The sequence below is a fragment of the Chiloscyllium plagiosum genome, unplaced genomic scaffold, assembly GCF_037043375.1.
Source record: "Chiloscyllium plagiosum isolate Xiang-an unplaced genomic scaffold, Cpla_swu_hap1 HiC_scaffold_28, whole genome shotgun sequence".
Taxonomy (NCBI): domain Eukaryota; kingdom Metazoa; phylum Chordata; class Chondrichthyes; order Orectolobiformes; family Hemiscylliidae; genus Chiloscyllium; species Chiloscyllium plagiosum.
The window spans coordinates 2,797,984-2,825,242 of NW_028270166.1; the positions used below are offsets into that span (position 1 = coordinate 2,797,984).

The 27,259-nt window shown below is 50.7% G+C and overlaps 1 protein-coding gene across 1 annotated transcript in view; it reads left to right on the forward strand.

The window, feature by feature from the left end:
- cpamd8 (C3 and PZP like alpha-2-macroglobulin domain containing 8) overlaps nt 1–27,259 on the forward strand; it is a 507,250-nt gene that overhangs the window by 350,337 nt on the left and 129,654 nt on the right.

Consider the following 27,259-nt stretch of genomic DNA (forward strand, 5'->3'; position numbering starts at 1 on the left):
GAGAGCTCTGCAGAGAGAGGGAGAGCTCTGCAGAGAGAGGGAGAGCTCTGCAGAGAGAGGGAGAGCTCTGCAGAGAGAGGAAAGCTCTGCAGAGAGAGGAGAGCTCTGCAGAGAGAGAGAGAAGGAGAGCTCTGCAGAGAGAGAGAGAAGGAGAACTCTGCAGAGAGAGACAGGAGAGCACTGCAGTGAGAGACAGGAGAGCACTGCAGTGAGAGAGAAAGAGGAGAGCTCTGCAGAGAGAGAGCAGAACTCTGAAGAGAGAGAGAGGAGAACTCTGCAGAGAGAGAGAAGGAGAACTCTGCAGAGAGAGAAGAAAACTCTGCAGAGAGAGAGAGAGCGGAGAGCTCTGCAGAGAGAGAGCGAAAGAGAGCTCTGCAGAGAGAGAGAGAAAGAATTCTGCAGAGAGAGAGAGAGGAGAGCTCTGCAGAGAGAGGGAGAGCTCTGCAGAGAGAGGGAGAGCTCTGCAGAGAGAGGGAGAGCTCTGCAGAGAGAGGAGAGCTCTGCAGAGAGAGAGAGAAGGAGAGCTCTGCAGAGAGAGGGAGAGCTCTGCAGAGAGAGGGAGAGCTCTGCAGAGAGAGGGAGAGCTCTGCAGAGAGAGAGAAGGAGAACTCTGCAGAGAGAGACAGGAGAGCACTGCAGTGAGAGACAGGAGAGCACTGCAGTGAGAGAGAAAGAGGAGAGCTCTGCAGAGAGAGAGCAGAACTCTGAAGAGAGAGAGAGGAGAACTCTGCAGAGAGAGAGAAGGAGAACTCTGCAGAGAGAGAAGAAAACTCTGCAGAGAGAGAGAGAGCGGAGAGCTCTGCAGAGAGAGAGCGAAAGAGAGCTCTGCAGAGAGAGAGAGAAAGAATTCTGCAGAGAGAGAGAGAGGAGAGCTCTGCAGAGAGAGGGAGAGCTCTGCAGAGAGAGGGAGAGCTCTGCAGAGAGAGGGAGAGCTCTGCAGAGAGAGGAGAGCTCTGCAGAGAGAGGAGAGCTCTGCAGAGAGAGAGAGAAGGAGAGCTCTGCAGAGAGAGAGAAGGAGAACTCTGCAGAGAGAGAGAGAGAGGAGAGCTCTGCAGAGAGAGAGAGAAGAGAGCTCTGCAGAGAGAGAGAGGAGAATACTGCAGAGAGAGAGAGAAAGAGAGCTCTGCAGAGAGAGAGAGAAAGAGAGCTCTGCAGAGAGAGAGAGGAGAGCTCTGCAGAGAGAGAGAGAGGAGAACTCTGCAGAGAGAGAGAGAGGAGAGCTCTGCAGAGAGAGCGAGAGGAGGGCTCTGCAGAGAGAGAAAGAGAGCTCTGCAGAGAGAGAGAGAGCTCTGCAGAGAGAGAGAAAGACAGCTCGACAGAGAGAGAGGAGAGCTTTGCAGAGAGAAAGAGGAGAACTCTGCAGAGTGAGAGAGGAGAGCTCTACAGAGAGAGAGAGAGAGAAGGAGAGCTCTGCAGAGAGAGAGAGAAGGAGAGCTCTGCAGAGAGATAGAGAGAAGGAGAACTCTGCAGAGAGAGAGGAGAGCTTTGCAGAGAGAGAGAGAGGAGAGCTCTGCAGAGAGAGAGAGAGGAAGAAGAACTCTGCAGAGAGGGATAGAGAAGGAGAGCTCTGCAGAGAGAGATAGAGAAGGAGAGCTCTGCAGAGAGAAAGAGAAGGAGAGCTCTGCAGAGATAGAGAGGAAAGCTCTGCAGAGAGAGAGAGAGCTCTGCAGAGAGAGAGAGAGAGCTCTGCAGAGAGAGAGAAGGAGAGCTCTGCAGAGAGAGAGAGAGAAAGACAGCTCGACAGAGAGAGAGGAGAGCTTTGCAGAGAGAAAGAGGAGAACTCTACAGAGAGAGAGGGAGGAGAGCTCTGCAGAGAGAGTTGAGCTCTGCAGAGAGAGAGAGAAAGAGAGCACGGCAGAGAGAGAAAGAGAGCTCTGCACAGAGAGAGAGAAAGAGAGCACTGCAGAGAGAGAGAAAGAGAGCTCTGCAGAGAGAGAAAGAGAGCTCTGCAGAGAGAGAGAAGGATAGCTCTGCAGAGAGAGAGAAGGAGAGCTCTGCAGAGAGAGAGAAGGAGAACTCTGCAGAGAGAGAAGAAAACTCTGCAGAAAGAGAGAGCGGAGAGCTCTGCAGAGAGAGAGCGAAAGAGAGCTCTGCAGAGAGAGAGAGAAAGAGAATTCTGCAGAGAGAGAGAGAGAGGGAGAGCTCTGCAGAGAGAGGGAGAGCTCTGCAGAGAGAGGGAGAGCTCTGCAGAGAGAGGGAGAGCTCTGCAGAGAGAGGAGAGCTCTGCAGAGAGAGGAGAGCTCTGGAGAGAGAGAGAAGGAGAACTCTGCAGAGAGAGAGAGAGGAGAGCTCTGCAGAGAGAGAGAAGGAGAACTCTGCAGAGAGAGAGAGAAGAGAGCTCTGCAGAGAGAGAGTGGAGAGCTCTGCAGAGAGAGAGAGAAGAGAGCTCTGCAGAGAGAGAGAGGAGAACACTGCAGAGAGAGAGAGCGGAGAGCTCTGCAGAGAGAGAGAGAGAAAGAGAGCTCTGCAGAGAGAGAGAGAAAGAGAGCTCTGCAGAGAGAGAGAGAAGGAGAGCTCTGCAGAGAGAGAGAGAGAGGAGAACTCTGCAGAGAGAGAGAGAGAGGAGAGCTCTGCAGAGAGAGCGAGAGGAGAGCTCTGCAGAGAGAGAGAAAGAGAGCTCTGCAGAGAGAGAGAGAGCTCTGCAGAGAGAGAGAAAAACATCTCGACAGAGAGAGAGGAGAGCTTTGCAGAGAGAAAGAGGAGAACTCTGCAGAGTGAGAGAGGAGAGCTCTACAGAGAGAGAGAGAGAGAAGGAGAGCTCTGCAGAGAGAGAGAGAAGGAGAGCTCTGCAGAGAGATAGAGAGAAGGAGAGCTCTGCAGAGAGATAGAGGAGAGCTCTACAGAGAGAGAGAGAGAGAAGGAGAGCTCTGCAGAGAGAGAGAGAAGGAGAACTCTGCAGAGAGAGAGGAGAGCTTTGCAGAGAGAGAGAGAAAGAGAGCTCTGCAGAGAGAGAGAGAGGAGAACTCTGCAGAGAGAGAGAGAGAGAGGAGAGCTCTGCAGAGAGAGAGAGAAGGAGAGCTCTGCAGAGAGAGAGAAGGAGAACTCTGCAGAGAGAGAGAGAGAGGAGAGCTCTGCAGAGAGAGAGAGAAGAGAGCTCTGCAGAGAGAGAGAGGAGAATACTGCAGAGAGAGAGAGAAAGAGAGCTCTGCAGAGAGAGAGAAAGAGAGCTCTGCAGAGAGAGAGAGAGGAGAGCTCTGCAGAGAGAGAGAGAGGAGAACTCTGCAGAGAGAGAGAGAGGAGAGCTCTGCAGAGAGAGCGAGAGGAGGGCTCTGCAGAGAGAGAAAGAGAGCTCTGCAGAGAGAGAGAGAGCTCTGCAGAGAGAGAGAAAGACAGCTCGACAGAGAGAGAGGAGAGCTTTGCAGAGAGAAAGAGGAGAACTCTGCAGAGTGAGAGAGGAGAGCTCTACAGAGAGAGAGAGAGAGAAGGAGAGCTCTGCAGAGAGAGAGAGAAGGAGAGCTCTGCAGAGAGATAGAGAGAAGGAGAACTCTGCAGAGAGAGAGGAGAGCTTTGCAGAGAGAGAGAGAGGAGAGCTCTGCAGAGAGAGAGAGAGGAAGAAGAACTCTGCAGAGAGGGATAGAGAAGGAGAGCTCTGCAGAGAGAGATAGAGAAGGAGAGCTCTGCAGAGAGAAAGAGAAGGAGAGCTCTGCAGAGATAGAGAGGAAAGCTCTGCAGAGAGAGAGAGAGCTCTGCAGAGAGAGAGAGAGAGCTCTGCAGAGAGAGAGAAGGAGAGCTCTGCAGAGAGAGAGAGAGAGAGAAAGACAGCTCGACAGAGAGAGAGGAGAGCTTTGCAGAGAGAAAGAGGAGAACTCTACAGAGAGAGAGAGAGGAGAGCTCTGCAGAGAGAGTTGAGCTCTGCAGAGAGAGAGAGAAAGAGAGCACGGCAGAGAGAGAAAGAGAGCTCTGCACAGAGAGAGAGAAAGAGAGCACTGCAGAGAGAGAGAAAGAGAGCTCTGCAGAGAGAGAAAGAGAGCTCTGCAGAGAGAGAGAAGGATAGCTCTGCAGAGAGAGAGAAGGAGAGCTCTGCAGAGAGAGAGAAGGAGAACTCTGCAGAGAGAGAAGAAAACTCTGCAGAGAGAGAGAGCGGAGAGCTCTGCAGAGAGAGAGCGAAAGAGAGCTCTGCAGAGAGAGAGAGAAAGAGAATTCTGCAGAGAGAGAGAGAGAGGGAGAGCTCTGCAGAGAGAGGGAGAGCTCTGCAGAGAGAGGGAGAGCTCTGCAGAGAGAGGGAGAGCTCTGCAGAGAGAGGGAGAGCTCTGCAGAGAGAGGAGAGCTCTGCAGAGAGAGGAGAGCTCTGGAGAGAGAGAGAGAGAGAAGGAGAGCTCTGCAGAGAGAGAGAAGGAGAACTCTGCAGAGAGAGAGAGAGGAGAGCTCTGCAGAGAGAGAGAAGGAGAACTCTGCAGAGAGAGAGAGAGGAGAGCTCTGCAGAGAGAGAGAGAAGAGAGCTCTGCAGAGAGAGAGTGGAGAGCTCTGCAGAGAGAGAGAGAGGAGAGCTCTGCAGAGAGAGAGAGAAGAGAGCTCTGCAGAGAGAGAGTGGAGAGCTCTGCAGAGAGAGAGAGAGAAGAGAGCTCTGCAGAGAGAGAGAGGAGAACACTGCAGAGAGAGAGAGCGGAGAGCTCTGCAGAGAGAGAGAGAGAAAGAGAGCTCTGCAGAGAGAGAGAGAAAGAGAGCTCTGCAGAGAGAGAGAGAAGGAGAGCTCTGCAGAGAGAGAGAGAGGAGAGCTCTGCAGAGAGAGAGAGAGGAGAACTCTGCAGAGAGAGAGAGAGGAGAGCTCTGCAGAGAGAGCGAGAGGAGGGCTCTGCAGAGAGAGAAAGAGAGCTCTGCAGAGAGAGAGAGAGCTCTGCAGAGAGAGAGAAAGACAGCTCGACAGAGAGAGAGGAGAGCTTTGCAGAGAGAAAGAGGAGAACTCTGCAGAGTGAGAGAGGAGAGCTCTACAGAGAGAGAGAGAGAGAAGGAGAGCTCTGCAGAGAGAGAGAGAAGGAGAGCTCTGCAGAGAGATAGAGAGAAGGAGAACTCTGCAGAGAGAGAGGAGAGCTTTGCAGAGAGAGAGAGAGGAGAGCTCTGCAGAGAGAGAGAGAGGAAGAAGAACTCTGCAGAGAGGGATAGAGAAGGAGAGCTCTGCAGAGAGAGATAGAGAAGGAGAGCTCTGCAGAGAGAAAGAGAAGGAGAGCTCTGCAGAGATAGAGAGGAAAGCTCTGCAGAGAGAGAGAGAGCTCTGCAGAGAGAGAGAGAGAGCTCTGCAGAGAGAGAGAAGGAGAGCTCTGCAGAGAGAGAGAGAGAGAGAAAGACAGCTCGACAGAGAGAGAGGAGAGCTTTGCAGAGAGAAAGAGGAGAACTCTACAGAGAGAGAGAGAGGAGAGCTCTGCAGAGAGAGTTGAGCTCTGCAGAGAGAGAGAGAAAGAGAGCACGGCAGAGAGAGAAAGAGAGCTCTGCACAGAGAGAGAGAAAGAGAGCACTGCAGAGAGAGAGAAAGAGAGCTCTGCAGAGAGAGAAAGAGAGCTCTGCAGAGAGAGAGAAGGATAGCTCTGCAGAGAGAGAGAAGGAGAGCTCTGCAGAGAGAGAGAAGGAGAACTCTGCAGAGAGAGAAGAAAACTCTGCAGAGAGAGAGAGCGGAGAGCTCTGCAGAGAGAGAGCGAAAGAGAGCTCTGCAGAGAGAGAGAGAAAGAGAATTCTGCAGAGAGAGAGAGAGAGGGAGAGCTCTGCAGAGAGAGGGAGAGCTCTGCAGAGAGAGGGAGAGCTCTGCAGAGAGAGGGAGAGCTCTGCAGAGAGAGGGAGAGCTCTGCAGAGAGAGGGAGAGCTCTGCAGAGAGAGGAGAGCTCTGCAGAGAGAGGAGAGCTCTGGAGAGAGAGAGAGAGAGAAGGAGAGCTCTGCAGAGAGAGAGAAGGAGAACTCTGCAGAGAGAGAGAGAGGAGAGCTCTGCAGAGAGAGAGAAGGAGAACTCTGCAGAGAGAGAGAGAGGAGAGCTCTGCAGAGAGAGAGAGAAGAGAGCTCTGCAGAGAGAGAGTGGAGAGCTCTGCAGAGAGAGAGAGAGGAGAGCTCTGCAGAGAGAGAGAGAAGAGAGCTCTGCAGAGAGAGAGTGGAGAGCTCTGCAGAGAGAGAGAGAGAAGAGAGCTCTGCAGAGAGAGAGAGGAGAACACTGCAGAGAGAGAGAGCGGAGAGCTCTGCAGAGAGAGAGAGAGAAAGAGAGCTCTGCAGAGAGAGAGAGAAAGAGAGCTCTGCAGAGAGAGAGAGAAGGAGAGCTCTGCAGAGAGAGAGAGAGAGGAGAACTCTGCAGAGAGAGAGAGAGAGGAGAGCTCTGCAGAGAGAGCGAGAGGAGAGCTCTGCAGAGAGAGAGAGAGCTCTGCAGAGAGAGAGAGAGCTCTGCAGAGAGAGAGAAAAACAGCTCGACAGAGAGAGAGGAGAGCTTTGCAGAGAGAAAGAGGAGAACTCTGCAGAGTGAGAGAGGAGAGCTCTACAGAGAGAGAGAGAGAGAGAAGGAGAGCTCTGCAGAGAGAGAGAGAAGGAGAGCTCTGCAGAGAGATAGAGAGAAGGAGAGCTCTGCAGAGAGATAGAGGAGAGCTCTACAGAGAGAGAGAGAGAAGGAGAGCTCTGCAGAGAGAGAGAGAAGGAGAACTCTGCAGAGAGAGAGGAGAGCTTTGCAGAGAGAGAGAGAAGGAGAGCTCTGCAGAGAGAGAGAGGAGAGAGGAGAGCTCTGCAGAGAGAGAGAGAGGAGAGCTCTACAGAGAGAGAGAGAGAGAAGAACTCTGCAGAGAGAGATAGAGAAGGAGAGCTCTGCAGAGAGAGATAGAGTAGGAGAGCTCTGCAGAGAGAAAGAGAAGGAGAGCTCTGCAGAGATAGAGAGGAGAGCTCTGCAGAGAGAGAGAGAGCTCTGCAGAGAGAGAGAAGGAGAGCTCTGCAGAGAGAGAGAGAGAGAAAGACAGCTCGACAGAGAGAGAGGAGATCTTTGCAGAGAGAAAGAGGAGAACTCTACAGAGAGAGAGAGAGAGGAGAGCTCTGCAGAGAGAGTTGAGCTCTGCAGAGAGAGAGAAAGAGAGCACGGCAGAGAGAGAAAGAGAGCTCTGCACAGAGAGAGAGAAAGAGAGCACTGCAGAGAGAGAGAAAGAGAGCTCTGCAGAGAGAGAAGGAGAGCTCTGCAGAGAGAGAGAAGGAGAGCTCTGCAGAGAGAGAGAAGGAGAGCTCTGCAGAGAGAGAGAAGGAGAGCTCTGCAGAGAGAGAGAGGAGAGCTCTACAGAGAGAGAGAGAGAGAAGAACTCTGCAGAGAGAGATAGAGAAGAAGAGCTCTGCAGAGAGAGATAGAGAAGGAGAGCTCTGCAGAGAGAAAGAGAAGGAGAGCTCTGCAGAGATAGAGAGGAGAGCTCTGCAGAGAGAGAGAGAGCTCTGCAGAGAGAGAGAAGGAGAGCTCTGCAGAGAGAGAGAGAGAGAAAGACAGCTCGACAGAGAGAGAGGAGATCTTTGCAGAGAGAAAGAGGAGAACTCTACAGAGAGAGAGAGAGAGGAGAGCTCTGCAGAGAGAGTTGAGCTCTGCAGAGAGAGAGAAAGAGAGCACGGCAGAGAGAGAAAGAGAGCTCTGCACAGAGAGAGAGAAAGAGAGCACTGCAGAGAGAGAGAAAGAGAGCTCTGCAGAGAGAGAAGGAGAGCTCTGCAGAGAGAGAGAAGGAGAGCTCTGCAGAGAGAGAGAGGAGAGCTCTACAGAGAGAGAGAGAGAGAAGAACTCTGCAGAGAGAGATAGAGAAGAAGAGCTCTGCAGAGAGAGATAGAGAAGGAGAGCTCTGCAGAGAGAAAGAGAAGGAGAGCTCTGCAGAGATAGAGAGGAGAGCTCTGCAGAGAGAAAGAGGAGAACTCTACAGAGAGAGAGAGAGAGGAGAGCTCTGCAGAGAGAGTTGAGCTCTGCAGAGAGAGAGAAAGAGAGCACGGCAGAGAGAGAAAGAGAGCTCTGCACAGAGAGAGAGAAAGAGAGCACTGCAGAGAGAGAGAAAGAGAGCTCTGCAGAGAGAGAAGGAGAGCTCTGCAGAGAGAGAAGGAGAGCTCTGCAGAGAGAGAGAAGGAGAGCTCTGCAGAGAGAGAGAAGGAGAGCTCTGCAGAGAGAGAGAAGGAGAGCTCTGCAGAGAGAGAGAGAGAAGGAGAACTCTGCGGAGAGAGAGAGAAGGAGAACTCTGCGGAGAGAGAGGAGAGCTTTGCAGAGAGGGAGGAGAGCTCTGCAGAGAGAGGAGAGCTCTGCAGAGAGTGGAGAGCTCTGCAGAGAGAGGAGAGCTCTGCAGAGAGAGGGAGAAGGAGAGCTCTGCAGAGAGAGAGAGAAGGAGAGCTCTGCAGAGAGAGAGAGAAGGAGAACTCTGCGGAGAGGGAGAGAAGGAGAACTCTGCGGAGAGAGAGAGAAGGAGAACTCTGCGGAGAGAGAGACGGAGAACTCTGTAGAGAGAGAGAGGAGAACTATGCGGAGAGAGAGAGAAGGAGAGCTCTGCAGAGAGAGAGAGAAGGAGAGCTCTGCAGAGAGAGAGAGAAGGAGAGCTCTGCAGAGAGAGAGAGAGGAGAGCTCTGCAGAGAGAGAGAGAAAGAGAGCACTGCAGAGAGAGAAAGAGAGCTCTGCACAGAGTGAGAGAAAGAGAGCTCTGCAGAGAGAGAAAGATAGCTCTGCAGAGAGAGAAAGAGAGCTCTGCAGAGAGAGAGAAGGAGAGCTCTGCAGAGAAAGAGAAGGAGAGCTCTGCAGAGAGAGAGAGAAGGAGAGCTCTGCAGAGAGAGAGGAGCGCTCTGCAGAGAAAGAGAAGGAGAGCTCTGCAGAGAGAGAAGAGAGCTCTGCAGAGAGAGAGAGGAGAACACTGCAGAGAGAGAGAGGAGAGCTCTGCAGAGAGAGAGAGAGAGAGGAGAGCTCTGCAGAGAGAGAGAAAGACAGCTCGACAGAGAGAGAGGAGAGCTTTGCAGAGAGAAAGAGGAGAACTCTGCAGAGTGAGAGAGGAGAGCTCTACAGAGAGAGAGAGAGAGAAGGAGAGCTCTGCAGAGAGAGAGAGAAGGAGAGCTCTGCAGAGAGATAGAGAGAAGGAGAACTCTGCAGAGAGAGAGGAGAGCTTTGCAGAGAGAGAGAGAGGAGAGCTCTGCAGAGAGAGAGAGAGAGGAAGAAGAACTCTGCAGAGAGGGATAGAGAAGGAGAGCTCTGCAGAGAGAGATAGAGAAGGAGAGCTCTGCAGAGAGAAAGAGAAGGAGAGCTCTGCAGAGATAGAGAGGAAAGCTCTGCAGAGAGAGAGAGAGCTCTGCAGAGAGAGAGAGAGAGCTCTGCAGAGAGAGAGAAGGAGAGCTCTGCAGAGAGAGAGAGAGAGAGAAAGACAGCTCGACAGAGAGAGAGGAGAGCTTTGCAGAGAGAAAGAGGAGAACTCTACAGAGAGAGAGAGAGGAGAGCTCTGCAGAGAGAGTTGAGCTCTGCAGAGAGAGAGAGAAAGAGAGCACGGCAGAGAGAGAAAGAGAGCTCTGCACAGAGAGAGAGAAAGAGAGCACTGCAGAGAGAGAGAAAGAGAGCTCTGCAGAGAGAGAGAGAAAGAGAGCACTGCAGAGAGAGAGAAAGAGAGCTCTGCAGAGAGAGAAAGAGAGCTCTGCAGAGAGAGAGAAGGATAGCTCTGCAGAGAGAGAGAAGGAGAGCTCTGCAGAGAGAGAGAAGGAGAACTCTGCAGAGAGAGAAGAAAACTCTGCAGAGAGAGAGAGCGGAGAGCTCTGCAGAGAGAGAGCGAAAGAGAGCTCTGCAGAGAGAGAGAGAAAGAGAATTCTGCAGAGAGAGAGAGAGAGGGAGAGCTCTGCAGAGAGAGGGAGAGCTCTGCAGAGAGAGGGAGAGCTCTGCAGAGAGAGGGAGAGCTCTGCAGAGAGAGGGAGAGCTCTGCAGAGAGAGGGAGAGCTCTGCAGAGAGAGGAGAGCTCTGCAGAGAGAGGAAAGCTCTGGAGAGAGAGAGAGAGAGAAGGAGAGCTCTGCAGAGAGAGAGAAGGAGAACTCTGCAGAGAGAGAGAGAGAGGAGAGCTCTGCAGAGAGAGAGAAGGAGAACTCTGCAGAGAGAGAGAGAGGAGAGCTCTGCAGAGAGAGAGAGAAGAGAGCTCTGCAGAGAGAGAGTGGAGAGCTCTGCAGAGAGAGAGAGAGGAGAGCTCTGCAGAGAGAGAGAGAAGAGAGCTCTGCAGAGAGAGAGTGGAGAGCTCTGCAGAGAGAGAGAGAGAAGAGAGCTCTGCAGAGAGAGAGAGGAGAACACTGCAGAGAGAGAGAGCGGAGAGCTCTGCAGAGAGAGAGAGAGAAAGAGAGCTCTGCAGAGAGAGAGAGAAAGAGAGCTCTGCAGAGAGAGAGAGAAGGAGAGCTCTGCAGAGAGAGAGAGAGAGGAGAACTCTGCAGAGAGAGAGAGAGAGGAGAGCTCTGCAGAGAGAGAGAGAGGAGAGCTCTGCAGAGAGAGCGAGAGGAGAGCTCTGCAGAGAGAGAGAGAGCTCTGCAGAGAGAGAGAAAAACAGCTCGACAGAGAGAGAGGAGAGCTTTGCAGAGAGAAAGAGGAGAACTCTGCAGAGTGAGAGAGGAGAGCTCTACAGAGAGAGAGAGAGAGAAGGAGAGCTCTGCAGAGAGAGAGAGAAGGAGAGCTCTGCAGAGAGATAGAGAGAAGGAGAGCTCTGCAGAGTGATAGAGGAGAGCTCTACAGAGAGAGAGAGAGAAGGAGAGCTCTGCAGAGAGAGAGAGAAGGAGAACTCTGCAGAGAGAGAGGAGAGCTTTGCAGAGAGAGAGAGAAGGAGAGCTCTGCAGAGAGAGAGAGGAGAGAGGAGAGCTCTGCAGAGAGAGAGAGAGGAGAGCTCTACAGAGAGAGAGAGAGAGAAGAACTCTGCAGAGAGAGATAGAGAAGGAGAGCTCTGCAGAGAGAGATAGAGTAGGAGAGCTCTGCAGAGAGAAAGAGAAGGAGAGCTCTGCAGAGATAGAGAGGAGAGCTCTGCAGAGAGAGAGAGAGCTCTGCAGAGAGAGAGAAGGAGAGCTCTGCAGAGAGAGAGAGAGAGAAAGACAGCTCGACAGAGAGAGAGGAGATCTTTGCAGAGAGAAAGAGGAGAACTCTACAGAGAGAGAGAGAGAGGAGAGCTCTGCAGAGAGAGTTGAGCTCTGCAGAGAGAGAGAAAGAGAGCACGGCAGAGAGAGAAAGAGAGCTCTGCACAGAGAGAGAGAAAGAGAGCACTGCAGAGAGAGAGAAAGAGAGCTCTGCAGAGAGAGAAGGAGAGCTCTGCAGAGAGAGAGAAGGAGAGCTCTGCAGAGAGAGAGAAGGAGAGCTCTGCAGAGAGAGAGAGGAGAGCTCTACAGAGAGAGAGAGAGAGAAGAACTCTGCAGAGAGAGATAGAGAAGAAGAGCTCTGCAGAGAGAGATAGAGAAGGAGAGCTCTGCAGAGAGAAAGAGAAGGAGAGCTCTGCAGAGATAGAGAGGAGAGCTCTGCAGAGAGAGAGAGAGCTCTGCAGAGAGAGAGAAGGAGAGCTCTGCAGAGAGAGAGAGAGAGAGAAAGACAGCTCGACAGAGAGAGAGGAGATCTTTGCAGAGAGAAAGAGGAGAACTCTACAGAGAGAGAGAGAGAGGAGAGCTCTGCAGAGAGAGTTGAGCTCTGCAGAGAGAGAGAAAGAGAGCACGGCAGAGAGAGAAAGAGAGCTCTGCACAGAGAGAGAGAAAGAGAGCACTGCAGAGAGAGAGAAAGAGAGCTCTGCAGAGAGAGAAGGAGAGCTCTGCAGAGAGAGAGAAGGAGAGCTCTGCAGAGAGAGAGAGGAGAGCTCTACAGAGAGAGAGAGAGAGAAGAACTCTGCAGAGAGAGATAGAGAAGAAGAGCTCTGCAGAGAGAGATAGAGAAGGAGAGCTCTGCAGAGAGAAAGAGAAGGAGAGCTCTGCAGAGATAGAGAGGAGAGCTCTGCAGAGAGAAAGAGGAGAACTCTACAGAGAGAGAGAGAGAGGAGAGCTCTGCAGAGAGAGTTGAGCTCTGCAGAGAGAGAGAAAGAGAGCACGGCAGAGAGAGAAAGAGAGCTCTGCACAGAGAGAGAGAAAGAGAGCACTGCAGAGAGAGAGAAAGAGAGCTCTGCAGAGAGAGAAGGAGAGCTCTGCAGAGAGAGAAGGAGAGCTCTGCAGAGAGAGAGAAGGAGAGCTCTGCAGAGAGAGAGAAGGAGAGCTCTGCAGAGAGAGAGAAGGAGAGCTCTGCAGAGAGAGAGAGAGAAGGAGAACTCTGCGGAGAGAGAGAGAAGGAGAACTCTGCGGAGAGAGAGGAGAGCTTTGCAGAGAGTGGAGAGCTCTGCAGAGAGAGGAGAGCTCTGCAGAGAGAGGGAGAAGGAGAGCTCTGCAGAGAGAGGGAGAAGGAGAGCTCTGCAGAGAGAGAGAGAAGGAGAGCTCTGCAGAGAGAGAGAGAAGGAGAACTCTGCGGAGAGGGAGAGAAGGAGAACTCTGCGGAGAGAGAGAGAAGGAGAACTCTGCGGAGAGAGAGACGGAGAACTCTGTAGAGAGAGAGAGGAGAACTATGCGGAGAGAGAGAGAAGGAGAGCTCTGCAGAGAGAGAGAGAAGGAGAGCTCTGCAGAGAGAGAGAGAAGGAGAGCTCTGCAGAGAGAGAGAGAGGAGAGCTCTGCAGAGAGAGAGAGAAAGAGAGCACTGCAGAGAGAGAAAGAGAGCTCTGCACAGAGTGAGAGAAAGAGAGCTCTGCAGAGAGAGAAAGATAGCTCTGCAGAGAGAGAAAGAGAGCTCTGCAGAGAGAGAGAAGGAGAGCTCTGCAGAGAAAGAGAAGGAGAGCTCTGCAGAGAGAGAGAGAAGGAGAGCTCTGCAGAGAGAGAGGAGCGCTCTGCAGAGAAAGAGAAGGAGAGCTCTGCAGAGAGAGAAGAGAGCTCTGCAGAGAGAGAGAGGAGAACACTGCAGAGAGAGAGAGGAGAGCTCTGCAGAGAGAGAGAGAGAGAGGAGAGCTCTGCAGAGAGAGAGAAAGAGCTGTGCAGAGAGAGAGAGAGGAGAACTCTGCAGAGAGAGAGAGGAGAACTCTGCAGAGAGAGAGAGAGGAAAGCTCTGCAGAGAGAGAGAAAGAGCTGTGCAGAGAGAGAGAGAGGAGAACTCTGCAGAGAGAGAGGAGAGCTCTGCAGAGAGAGAGAGAGGAGAGCTCTGCAGAGAGAGAGAGGAGAGCTCTGCAGAGAGAGAGAGGAGAGCTCTGCAGAGAGAGAGAGGAGAGCTCTGCAAAGAGAGAGAGAGAGCTCTGCAGAAAGAGAGAGAGAGAGCTCTGCAGAGAGAGAGAGGAGAGCTCTGCAGAGAGAGAGAGAGAGGAGAGCTCTGCAGAGAGAGAGAGAGGAGAGCTCTGCAGAGAGAGAGAAGGAGAGCTCTGCAGAGAGAGAGAGAGGACAGCTCTGCAGAGAGAGAGAAGGAGAACTCTGCAGAGAGAGAGAGAGGAGAGCTCTGCAGAGAGAGAGAGAGGAGAGCTCTGCAGAGAGAGGAGAGCTCTGCAGAGAGAGACAGGAGAGCTCTGCAGAGAGAGACAGGAGAGCTCTGCAGAGAGAGACAGGAGAGCTCTGCAGAGAGAGACAGGAGAGCTCTGCAGAGAGAGACAGGAGAGCTCTGCAGAGAGAGACAGGAGAGCTCTGCAGAGAGAGACAGGAGAGCTCTGCAGAGAGAGACAGGAGAGCTCTGCAGAGAGAGACAGGAGAGCTCTGCAGAGAGAGACAGGAGAGCTCTGCAGAGAGTGACAGGAGGGCTCTGCAGAGAGTGACAGGAGAGCTCTGCAGAGAGAGACTGGAGAACTCTGCAGAGAGGGAGAAGGAAAGCTCTGCAGAGAGAGTGAGAAGGAGAACTCTGCAGAGAGAGAGAGAGAGAAGGAGAGCTCAGCAGAGAGAGAGAGAGAGAAAGACAGCTCGACAGAGAGAGAGGAGATCTTTGCAGAGAGAAAGAGGAGAACTCTACAGAGAGAGAGAGAGAGGAGAGCTCTGCAGAGAGAGTTGAGCTCTGCAGAGAGAGAGAAAGAGAGCACGGCAGAGAGAGAGAAAGAGAGCTCTGCAGAGAGAGAAGGAGAGCTCTGCAGAGAGAGAGAAGGAGAGCTCTGCAGAGAGAGAGAGGAGAGCTCTACAGAGAGAGAGAGAGAGAAGAACTCTGCGGAGAGAGAGACGGAGAACTCTGTAGAGAGAGAGAGGAGAACCATGCGGAGAGAGAGAGAAGGAGAGCTCTGCAGAGAGAGAGAGAAGGAGAGCTCTGCAGAGAGAGAGAGAGGAGAGCTCTGCAGAGAGAGAGAGAAAGAGAGCACTGCAGAGAGAGAAAGAGAGCTCTGCACAGAGTGAGAGAAAGAGAGCTCTGCAGAGAGAGAAAGATAGCTCTGCAGAGAGAGAAAGAGAGCTCTGCAGAGAGAGAGAAGGAGAGCTCTGCAGAGAAAGAGAAGGAGAGCTCTGCAGAGAGAGAGAGAAGGAGAGCTCTGCAGAGAGAGAGGAGCGCTCTGCAGAGAAAGAGAAGGAGAGCTCTGCAGAGAGAGAAGAGAGCTCTGCAGAGAGAGAGAGGAGAACACTGCAGAGAGAGAGAGGAGAGCTCTGCAGAGAGAGAGAGAGGAGAGCTCTGCAGAGAGAGAGAAAGAGCTGTGCAGAGAGAGAGAGAGGAGAACTCTGCAGAGAGAGAGAGGAGAGCTCTGCAGAGAGAGAGAGAGAGGAGAGCTCTGCAGAGAGAGAGAAGGAGAGCTCTGCAGAGAGAGAGAGAGAGGACAGCTCTGCAGAGAGAGAGAAGGAGAACTCTGCAGAGAGAGAGAGAGGAGAGCTCTGCAGAGAGAGAGAGAGGAGAGCTCTGCAGAGAGAGACAGGAGAGCTCTGCAGAGAGAGACAGGAGAGCTCTGCAGAGAGAGACAGGAGAGCTCTGCAGAGAGAGACAGGAGAGCTCTGCAGAGAGAGACAGGAGAGCTCTGCAGAGAGTGACAGGAGGGCTCTGCAGAGAGTGACAGGAGAGCTCTGCAGAGAGAGACTGGAGAACTCTGCAGAGAGAGAGAAGGAGAGCTCTGCAGAGAAAGAGAAGGAGAGCTCTGCAGAGAGAGAAGAGAGCTCTGTAGAGAGAGAGAGGAGAACACTGCAGAGAGAGAGAGGAGAGCTCTGCAGAGAGAGACAGGAGAGCTCTGCAGAGAGAGACAGGAGAGCTCTGCAGAGAGAGACAGGAGAGCTCTGCAGAGAGAGACAGGAGAGCTCTGCAGAGAGTGACAGGAGGGCTCTGCAGAGAGTGACAGGAGAGCTCTGCAGAGAGAGACTGGAGAACTCTGCAGAGAGAGAGAAGGAGAGCTCTGCAGAGAAAGAGAAGGAGAGCTCTGCAGAGAGAGAAGAGAGCTCTGTAGAGAGAGAGAGGAGAACACTGCAGAGAGAGAGAGGAGAGCTCTGCAGAGAGAGAGGAGAGCTCTGCAGAGAGAGAGAAAGAGCTCTGCAGAGAGAGAGAGAGGAGAACTCTGCAGAGAGAGAGGAGAACTCTGCAGAGAGAGAGGAGAGCTCTGCAGAGAGAGAGAGAGGAGAGCTCTGCAGAGAGAGAGAGGAGAGCTCTGCAGAGAGAGAGAGGAGAGCTCTGCAGAGAGAGAGAGGAGAGCTCTGCAGAGAGAGATAGGAGAGCTCTGCAGAGAAAGAGAAGGAGAGCTCTGCAGAGAGAGAAGAGAGCTCTGCAGAGAGAGAGAGGAGAACACTGCAGAGAGAGAGAGGAGAGCTCTGCAGAGAGAGAGAGAGGAAAGCTCTGCAGAGAGAGAGAAAGAGCTGTGCAGAGAGAGAGAGAGGAGAACTCTGCAGAGAGAGAGAAGGAGAACTCTGCAGAGAGAGAGGAGAGCTCTGCAGAGAGAGAGAGAGGAGAGCTCTGCAGAGAGAGAGAGGAGAGCTCTGCAGAGAGAGATAGGAGAGCTCTGCAGAGAGAGAGAGGAGAGCTCTGCAAAGAGAGAGAGAGAGCTCTGCAGAGAGAGAGAGGAGAGCTCTGCAGAGAGAGAGAGAGAGGAGAGCTCTGCAGAGAGAGAGAGAGAGGAGAGCTCTGCAGAGAGAGAGAAGGAGAGCTCTGCAGAGAGAGAGAGAGGACAGCTCTGCAGAGAGAGAGAAGGAGAACTCTGCAGAGAGAGAGAGAGGAGAGCTCTGCAGAGCGAGAGAGAGGAGAGCTCTGCAGAGAGAGGAGAGCTCTGCAGAGAGAGACAGGAGAGCTCTGCAGAGAGAGACAGGAGAGCTCTGCAGAGAGAGACAGGAGAGCTCTGCAGAGAGAGACAGGAGAGCTCTGCAGAGAGAGACAGGAGAGCTCTGCAGAGAGAGACAGGAGAGCTCTGCAGAGAGAGACAGGAGAGCTGTGCAGAGAGTGACAGGAGGGCTCTGCAGAGAGTGACAGGAGAGCTTTGCAGAGAGAGACTGGAGAACTCTGCAGAGAGGGAGAAGGAAAGCTCTGCAGAGAGAGTGAGAAGGAGAACTCTGCAGAGAGAGAGAGAGAGAAGGAGAGCTCAGCAGAGAGAGAGAGAGAAAGAGCTCTGCAGAGAGAGAAAGACAGCTCTGCAGAGAGAGTGAAGGAGAGCTCTGCAGAGAGAGAGAGGAGAGCTCTGCAGAGAGAGAGGAGAGCTCTGCAGAGAGAGAGGAGAGCTCTGCAGAGAGAGGGAGAGAGCTCTGCAGAGAGAGGGAGAGAGCTCTGCAGAGAGAGGGAGAGAGCTCTGCAGAGAGAGAGAGAGAGCTCTGCAGAGAGAGAGTGAGCTCTGCAGAGAGAGAGGAGAGCTCTGCAGAGAGAGAGAGAGGAGAGATCTGCAGAGAGAGAGAAGAGAGCTCTGCAGAGAGAGAGAGGAGAACACTGCAGAGAGAGAGAGCGGAGAGCGCTGCAGAGAGAGAGAAAGAGCTCTGCAGAGAGAGAGAGAAAGAGAGCTCTGCAGAGCGAGAGAGAGGAGAGCTCTGCAGAGAGAGAGAGAGAGAGGAGAGCTCTGCAGAGAGAGGAGAGCTCTGCAGAGAGAGAGAGAAGGAGAACTCTGCAGAGAGAGAGAGGAGAGCTCTGCAGAGAGAGAGAGAGGAGAGCTCTACAGAGAGAGAGAGAGGAGAGCTCTACACAGAGAGAGAGAGGAGAGCTCTGCAGAGAGAGAGAGGAGAGCTCTGCAGAGAGAGAGAGGAGAGCTCTGCAGAGAGAGACAGGAGAGCTCTGCAGAGAGAGACAGGAGAGCTCTGCGGAGTGTGACAGGAGAGCTCTGCAGAGAGTGACAGGAGAGCTCTGCAGAGAGTGACAGGAGAGCTCTGCAGAGAGAGACAGGAGAGCTCTGCAGAGAGAGACAGGAGAGCTCTGCAGAGAGAGACAGGAGAGCTCTGCAGAGAGAGACAGGAGAGCTCTGCAGAGAGAGACAGGAGAGCTCTGCAGAGAGTGACAGGAGAGCTCTGCAGAGAGTGACAGGAGAGCTCTGCAGAGAGTGACAGGAGAGCTCTGCAGAGAGTGACAGGAGAGCTCTGCAGAGAGTGACAGGAGAGCTCTGCAGAGAGAGACTGGAGAACTCTGCAGAGAGAGAAGGAAAGCTCTGCAGAGAGAGTGAGAAGGAGAACTCTGCAGAGAGAGAAGGAGAGCTCAGCAGAGAGAGAGAGGAGAGCTCTGCAGAGAGGAGAGCTCAGCAGAGAGAGAGAGCAGAGCTCTGCAGAGAGAGAGAGAGGTGAGCTCTACAGAGAGAGAGAGAGAGAGAGGAGAGCTCTGCAGAGAGAGAGAGGAGAGCTCTGCAGAGAGAGAGAGGAGAGCTCTGCAGAGAGTGACAGGAGAGCTCTGCAGAGAGAGACAGGAGAGCTCTGCAGAGAGAGAGAGAAAGAGAACTCTGCATAGGGAGAGAGAGCTCTGCAGAGAGAGAGGGCTCTGCAGAGAGAGAGAGCTCTGCAGAGAGAGAGAGAGCTCTGCAGAGAGTGTGAAGGAGAGCTCTGCAGAGAGAGGGAAAGAGAGCTCTGCAGAGAGAGAGAGAGGAGAGCTCTGCAGAGAGAGGGAGAGAGAGCTCTGCAGAGAGAGTGAGCTCTGCAGAGAGAGAGAGTGAGCTCTGCAGAGAGAGAGAGAGAGCTCTGCAGAGAGAGAGAGCTCTGCAGAGAGAGAGAGCTCTGCAGAGAGAGAGAGCTCTGCAGAGAGAGAGAGAAAGCTCTGCAGAGAGAGAGAGAAGGAGAGCTCTGCAGAGAGAGAGAGAGGAGAGCTCTGCAGAGAGAGAGAGAGCTCTGCAGAGAGAGGGAGAGAGAGCTCTGCAGAGAGAGTGAGCTCTGCAGAGAGAGAGAGAGAAGGAGAGCTCTGCAGAGAGAGAGAGAGGAGAGCTCTGCAGAGAGAGAGAGAGAGAGCTCTGCAGAGAGAGAGCTCTGCAGAGAGAGAGCTCTGCAGAGAGAGAGAGAGCTCTGCAGAGAGAGACAGGAGAGCTCTGCAGAGAGAGACAGGAGAGCTCTGCAGAGAGACAGAGAGAGAAAGAGCTCTGCAGAGAGAAGGAGAACTCTGCAGAGAGAGAGAGAGGAGAGGTCTGCAGAGAGAGTGAGAAAGAGAACTCTGCAGAGAGAGTGAGAAAGAGAACTCTGCAGAGAGAGACATAGAGAAGGAGAGCTCTGCAGCGAGAGAGAGGAGGACTCTGCAGAGAGAGAGAAAGAGAGGTCTGCAGAGAGAGAGAGAGGAGAACTCTGCAGAGAGAGAGAGAGAAGGAGAACTCTGCAGAGAGAGAGGGGAGAACTCTGCAGAGAGAGAGAGAGAAGGAGAACTCTGCAGAGAGAGTTGGGAGAACTCTGCAGAGAGAGAGAGAAGGAGAACTCTGCAAAGAGAGGGAACATAGAACGTAGAAAAGTACAGCACACAACAGGCCCTTTTGCCCACAATGTTTTGCCGACGTTTAATCCTAATGTAAAATGTAATAACTTAATTTATGCACCTCTCAATGCACTGCTCTCCATGTGCATATCCAGCAGTCGCTTAAATGTCCCCAATGACTCTGCTTCCACCACCACCGCTGGCAACGTATTCCATACATTCACAACTCTCTGTGTAAAGAACCTACCTCTGAGGTCTCCTTTATACTTTTCTCCTCATATCTTCAAACTCTACTTCTCGTACCAGTCAATCCTGCCCTGGGGAAAAGTCTCTGGCTATTGACTCTATCTCTTCCTCTCATTATCTTTATACCTCGATCAGGTCACCTCTCTTCCTCCTTCTCTCCAGAGAGAAAAGTCCGAGCTTATTCAACCTCTCTTCATAAGGCAAGCCCTCCAGTCCAGGCAGCATCCTGGTAAACCTTCTTTGCACCCTCCCCAAAGCCTCTGTATCTTTCTTATAGTTGGGCGACCAGAACTGGACACAATATTCCAAGTGTGGTCTCACCAGGGACTTGTAGAGCTGTAGCAAAACTTCGCGGCTCTTAAACTCGATCCCCCTGTTAATGAAAGCCAAAACACCATATGCTTTCTTAACAGCCCTGTCCACTTGGGTGGCAACTTTGAGGGATCTATGTATTTGCACACCCAGATCCCTCTGTTCCTCCATACTGCCAAGAATCCTGTCTTTAATCCTATATTCAGCATTCGATTCGACCTTCCAAAATGCATCACTTCACATTAATCCTGGCCATTTCTCAGCCCAGCTCTGCATCCTGTCTATGTCACGTGGCAGCCTGCAGTAGCCCTCTATACTATCGACGACACCTCCAATCTTTGTGTCATCCGCAAATTTACTAACCCACCCCTCAACCTCCTCATCCAAGTCATTTATAAAAACTACAAAGAGCAGAGGCCCAAGAACAGAGCCCTGCGGGATGCCACTCAACACTGACCTCCAGGCAGAATACTTTACATCTACAACCACTCTCTGTCTTCTGTCAGCAAACCAATTCTGAATCCAGATAGCCAAATCTCCCTGTATCCCATACTTCCTGACTTTATGAATGAGCCGACCATGGGGATCCCTATCAAATGCCTTGCTGAAATCCATATACACCACATCCACTGCTCGACCTTCATCGACCTGAATTGTCACCTCCTTAAAGAACTCAATAAGATTTGTGAAGCATGACCTATCCCTCTCAAAGCCATGCTGACTGCCTTTAATCACACTATGCTTTGCCAAATAGTCATAAATCCTATTCCTCAGAATTCTTTCCAAAACTTTGCTGACCACAGATGTGAGACTGACTGGTCTGTAATTACCAGGAATTTTCCTATTACCCTTCTTGAAAAGAGGAACAACATTTGCCTCCTTCCAATACTCCAGTACGACTCCCATGGAGAGTGAGAAGGCAAAGATCTTCGCCAGCAACTTAGCAACCTCCTTTCTCTCTTCCCAGAGCAGCCTGGGATAAATCTGGTCTGGCCCTGGGGATTTATTAATCTTAATGTTTTCCAAAACTTCCAGCACATCAACTTCATCAATCTCGATCTGGTCAAGATTGTATCCCAGCTCCTCTAAGTTTTCATTTACAACAAGTTCCCTTTCCTTGGTGAAAACCGAAGCAAAAAACCCAATTAGGCCTTCCCCTATCTGCTCAGACTCCACGCACAAGTTCCCTCGCTACCCCTGATCGGCCCTACCTTCTCCCTGATCATTCTCTTATTCCTCACGTATGAGTAAAATGCCTTTGGGTTCTCCCTAATCCTTCTTGCCAAGCATTTTTCGTGCCCCCTCCTGGCTCTCCTCAGTCCATTTCTGAGCTCCTTTCTCGCAAGCCTGTAATCCACTAAAGCTGTGCTAGATCCTTGCTACCTCCACCTTACGTAAGCTGCCTTCTTTCTTTTGACGAGAAGCTCCTCTGTTTTCGTCATTCAAGGTTCCTTAATCTCACCCCTTACCTGTCTCAGAGCAACAAATTTGTGCATCACTCGCAACAACTGCTCCTTAAATAATCTCCACATGTCTGTTGTGCCCTTTCTGTGGAACAATTGCTCCCAGTCTGTACTTCCCAACTCCTGCCTGATAGTGTCATAATTTCCTTTTCCCCAATTAAATATCTTCCCTTGGTAACTGCTCCTTTCCCTCTCCAAGACTATGGTAAATGTGAGGCAGTTGTGATCACTGTCACCAAAGTGTTCTCCCACCGCGAGATCTGACACCTGTCCTGGCTCGTTGCCGAGCACCAAATCCAAAATGGCCTCTCCCCTCGTCGACCTGTCTACATGCTGAGTAAGGAAACCCTCCTGAACACACCTGACAAAAATGGCTCCATCCAAACCATCTGCAATTAGGAGGTTCCATTCGATATTGGGAAAGTTGAAATCACCCATAACAACCACCCTGCTACATCTGCATTTTTCCAAAATCTGCCTGCCTATGAGATCTTCAATCTCTCTACTGCTATTAACTGGCCTGTAGAAAACCCCCAGTGTGGTGGCTGTTCCCTTGCTGTTCCTAACCTCCACCCATACTGACTCAGTAGACAAACCTTACTCAACAACCTCCATTTCTGTAGCTGTGATGCACTCTCTGATTAGCAATGCTACACCCCCTCCTCTTTTTCCACCCTCTCTGTTCTTTTTAAACGTTCTAAACCCTGGAACATCAAGCAACCCGTTCCTGCCCCTGTGAAACCCACATCTCTGTTCTGGTCACAACGCCATAGCCCCAAGTACTGATCCGTGCTCTAAGTTTGTTGCTCTTATTTCGAACACTACTTGTGTTAAAGCAGACACACTTTAACCGACCCCTTTGTTTCATCGTGTGAGAAACCTTCCTGACAGATTCAATACATCCTGTCACTACCCCATCTGCAATTGTCCCCCTCTCAGACATGTGGTTCTGCTTCCCACCCAGCTGCCAAACTAGAAAAGGAGAACTCTGCAGAGAGAGAGAGAATGAGAGGAGAACTTTGCAGAGAGAGAGAGAGATAGGGGAGAACTCTGCAGAGAGAGAAAGTGAGAGAAGGAGAACTACAAAGAGAGAGATAGGGAGAGAGAAGGAGATCTCCGCAGAGAGAGAGAGAGAGCGAGAGAAGGAGAACTCGTCAGAGAGAGAAAAACTCTGCAGAGAGTGAGAGAGAAGGAGAACTGCTGAGAGAGAAGTAGAAGTCTGCACAGAGAGAGAGAGGAGGAGAACTCCACAGAGAGAGAGAGAGCGAGGGAGAAGGAGAACTCCACAGAGAGAGAGAGAGAGAAGTAGAAGTTTGCACAGAGAGAGAGAGGAGGAGAACTCCACAGAGGGAGAGAGGGGGGGAGAGAGAGAACTCTGCAGAGAAAGAGAGAAGGAAAAAGTTGGGATGGAGAGAGAGAGAATTAGAGCTGATTGATATTTGTGGATTCTGTTATATTTGCCATGATGTGACCTTTCTGATGAGGTAAACTTTTTGTAATTCTGTCTATAATAGACCATTTGTCCTGTTAATTGCTGTAACCTTTAAAATCAGGGAATGGGTACAACTCATGAGGAAGCTGGTGTTCCTGTGCTTGTGTAACATGATCTGTACCTCGAGGGGAACAGTTTGGCTCATGTTATCAAGTGGCTTGTGCAGGTATCTAAACTGAAATGTCTCCGATGTGGATGATAACATTGGCCAGTGCCCAAACCTTGCTGAAACAGAAGTAAAACAGCAAAGTGATTGGACAGATTATAAAACACAAACAGCAAACAGAGCCGTGAGGGTCATTCTCAATGCTGGGCATTACCAACGTGAAGGTCAGCACTCTGTGTATCCTGATGGGCACAGAGTTGCAGCTCCCAAACAGCATGTGTTTCTGGATCACCTCGAAGCCTCTGCTTGGAAAAAACGAACAAGCTGTAAATCGTTGGCAGCGGCCCAGTCAGTGTTTTCATTCACAGATTCAATCAGAACCAAAAAAAACAAAAACATGAGCAAAGCCAAAATCTGCACAGAAGTGAATTGTGATGAAATGTCTTTGGATTACAAGTGATTCCTGGTTGTAGCCTGACTGTCACCAGCACCTTGTGACTTGAAGTTATTGATGAAGAAAGATAGCGTTTCATCCTGCCATCCATCAGGACAATTTGCAAGAAATACTAATGTCAAGGAAACAATGTTTTCACACTGTGTATGAAAATAGCATGTTGATTTGCTTGGCAGGTAGGTTCTGACTGGCACCGGTGTTGCCATGTAGAATGCACTAGTTAGAAGATGACTGATAGTAAGCTGCCAAACTTTGTGTAAAGTTACAACAAGCAGATTGAGTCTGATTACTGCAGGCATTAATCCCTGAGAATGAACGAGAGAATGGCGAACACTTATCCTGTTACGTTGAAACAGGCACGGTCTGCAGACATTCTTCTGTTTGCTAAGTATAGACCCCGAGTAAATCTAACTTCTGGTGTGCACAAGATCTATGTTACAGCCTGACTGACCACCTCAAATTCTAAGTTAAAAATCACACAACACCAGGTTATAGTCCAACAGGTAGATTAGTTTGATTTAGAGTAGGATAAAAGGTTAGTACAATATCAAGGGCCGAAAGACCTGCACTGTGCTGTACTATTCTATGTTCTATAACCTGGTGTTGTGTGATTTTTAACTTTGTCCACCCCAGTCCAACACTGGCTCCTCCACATCAATTGGTTCTCATTGTAATCGTTAACACACTCAGGATTATTGAGCAAGTGTCCAGTTGCTGCATCACACCTAATGTTGGACTGTGTTTCAAGTTTTTGAGATGCTTTAGCCTTCCAGCACAATCTGACGTGGACTGGGTCCTTTCCATGGTCAACTTTGGATTGGTCTACTGCAAGTTGTGATGACCAGAGAATTTCCATGTCCTAATCCGACATTGCACTGATGTTAGACGCTAAGCATGATCTTTGTGTGGTTGGTTAGTGAAGGAACACACTTGCCACTTGCCACTAGGAAGCTGCCTTGCAATAACAACTTGGCAGCTCACTTTTCCAAGATGGAAGCTGCAGATTCTGGTTAGAGAGACTGAGAGGGTTTCCCTTCAACAGAAGATAAAGAAAACAGCTGATTTAAAAAGGCCGTCTCCACAGAGTCTTCATCACAAAGCTTGTTGGGGAAAGGAAATGAAAAGTCAGTGGAATTAAGATTCAGACCAGCCATGATCTAATGGAATGGATAAAACAGACTTGAAGGGTCTCTCCCAGCTTTAATGTTTATGTGCAATGTGGGTCAAATCAATGATGATGGAAGTAGAATTTCCAGCTGAATGATTGGAATGGAAATGATAGCCCCCAGTCTGTTTCAGTGCAGAAATGTTTTGTGATTTAGTCACTGCGATGGATTCATCTGCATTGAGACATTAACACACAGAAACAGATGCAGGCAGCAATAGCAGAACAATCCTTCGCTTCCAAATCCCAGAGGCTCTGATCTCCTCTACCCAGGTGCCATGTCAGTGTAAAACACCACAGTAAATCATTTGGAAAAGGCAACTCCCTCCCTTCTATATTGCTGCTGTGATTGAACCCCTCACTGTGAAAGACTCTGACAGGCTGTTACTTAACACTTGAACAATTCACTGTGGGCTGTTTATTAAACTGCTCCCTCACACTGCGCTGGGGGTGGGGGGAAGGAAGGGGGGAGTGGAGGGGGGAAGGAGGAGGAGGGGGTTTCGTAACAACATAATTCGGTTAAAGAGCTCTCTCTCTGTCTGGCTGGCTCTGCTATGAACTGCACTGGCCCAGAAACCATTAACAATAGTTTCTTAACGAGTTCTGTGGCCTCTAGAGATGATAAAACACAAACCTACCTTTGTAATTTTAACCGGAAAAGCCAATGCTGTCGTAGGTTCTGCTGTTAAATCTTTTTGGGCAATTGTTTATTTCACGTTGTTTTAAAACAAGCGTCCACTCCCACTGCATAGCAGCCCCTTTTCAGAATGTAATGTCAGCCTTTAATTTATTAATTCTCTTGTCAACTTGAATTGAACTCCAGTCAAACTGACAACTTAAAGTGTGTCTCTTCATCTGGGGGACGGGGGTGGGGTGGTCAGAGCCCCAACCCCATTCTGATTGTCCCCACCACCCTGCCTCCATAACACCCCCTCTCTACCAGGAGACCTCACCATGGTAACACACTGAGCAAGGACAGAGTGGGGGTGGAGGTGGGGTGGAGGGGGTCTTGGCGGGGGAATGTGTGGTTGTGATGGTGAAGGTTGCTCTGTGAGTCGGACTATATCTGTTGTTCATCCGAGGCACTGTCCTGTGTCGGCAGCACAGGTGACCAGGGCTACTCAGTGAGTCTGACCATCAGGACACTGACTGCTGACCAGCAACAACTGACCGCTGGCATTCGGGTGGAGTGCCCACATCTCCCTGTGGGCAGGATTTCCATGAACGTTGCTGCTGTCCAGTTATCAGTGACCAGGCCAGTGTTGGGGAAAGGAAACTTGGGCAATGTGATCAGTGCTTATGAAACAAATTGCAGAGAGGCAGAAAGTAAGGAGGGGCATGGTTTACATGTAGGAGCTGAGGGAGGATTTATTCACATTACGAGGATTTATTCACAGGAGCTGCCCTCCAGGCTGAGTGACCATTGAGGTATTGGCTCTGATGTAATTGCTTGGATACAAGGCCCATTGCCCTCTCCTTTCCTGGGACAGTGCAGCATAGGTACTGTACGTGTTGGATGTAATGACACATAGAACAATACAGTGCTGAACAGGCCCTTCAGCCCTCGATGTTGCACTCACCTGTGAACCAATCTAAGCCCAGACTATCTCATCATCATCCATGTGCTTATCCAAGGATTGTTTAAATGTCCCTAATGTGGCTGAGTTAACTACATTAGCAGGCAGAGCATTCCACGCCCTTACCACTCTCTGAGTAAAGAATCTGCCTCTATCATCTGTCTTAAATCTATCACCCCTCAGTTTGCAGCTATGCCCCTCGTACAGGCTGATGTCATCATCCTAGGAAAAAGACTCTCACTGTCTACCCTATCTAATCCTCTGATCATCTTGTATGTCTCTATTAAATCCCCTCTTAGCCTTCTCTCCAATGAGAACAGACACAAGTGCCTCAGCCTTTCCTCATAAGACCTTCCCTCCAGACTAGGCAACATCCTGATAAATCTCCTCTGCACCTTTTCCAATGCTTCCACATTTTTCCTGTAATGGGACGACCAGAACTGTACACTGTACTCCAAGTGAGGCCGCACTAACGTTTTGTATAGTTGCAGCATGACATTACGGCACCCGAACTCAATCCCTCTACCAATGAAACCTAACACACTTTATGTCTTCTTAACAGCACTATCAATTTTCAGGGATCTATGTACATGGACTCCATGATCCCTCTGCACATCCACACTACCAAGAATCTTTCCATTGACCCAATACTCTGCCTTCCTGTTATTCGTCCCAAAGTGCATCACCTCACAGTTAGCTGCATTGAACTCCATTTGCCACCTCTCAGCCCAATTCTGCAGTTTATCCAAGTCCCCCACAACCTGTAACATTCTTCCAAACTGTCCACTACTCCACTGACTTTAGTGTCATCTGAAAATTTACTAATCCATCCACCTGTGTCTGCGTCTAAGTCATTTATGAAAATAACAAACAGCAGTAGTCCCAAGCGGACTCCAGGCTGAATATTTTCCATCAACCACCACTCGCTGCTTTCTTTCAGAAAGCCAGTTTCTAATCCAAACTGCTAAATCACCCTTAATTCCATGCCTCTGCATTTTCTCCAGTGGTCTACCATGTGGAACCTTATCAAAGGCTTTACTGAAGTCCGTAAATACAACATCAACTGCCCTCATCTACATGCTTGGTCACCTTCTTAAAAAAACTCAATGAGGTTTGTGAGACATGACCTGCCCTTGACAAAACCATGTTGACTATCTGCAATCAAATTGTTGCTTGCAAAATGATTATAAATCCTATCTCTTATAATCCATTCCAAAATTTTTCCTACAACAGATGTAAGGCTCACTGGTCTATAATTACCTGGGTCATTTATACTGCCCTTCTTGAACAAGGGCACAACATTTGCAATCCTCCGGTCCTCTGGTACTAAACCTGTAGACAATAATGACTCATCAAGGCCAAAGACTCCACTGTCTCCTCCCTAGCTTCCCAGATTCTTTACTCAGAGAGTGGATGAATCCCATCTGGCCCAGGGGACTTATCTACTTTCACACTTCGAGAATTGACAACACCTCCTCTTTACTAACCTAATCCTTTTCCACTGTGAGTGTCAATCAAATTTGATTCCTCTCCGGTGCCTCATTATCATTTCTAATAACATTGAAACTAAAACATGTTTGTCCCTCACTCACCACGTTCACATCACAACCATCAGCTTCCACCTGGATACCATTGTCTGCCTTGACTCCCTCTGGAGCTGGAGCAACCTGCAGCCAAGGCTTAGTCACTTCTCAGTGCGATGCTCCCATCACGTCTCCGCTCTGCACCCTCTTCAAAATTATACATCCCTCCTCCCATCAACCCCTGT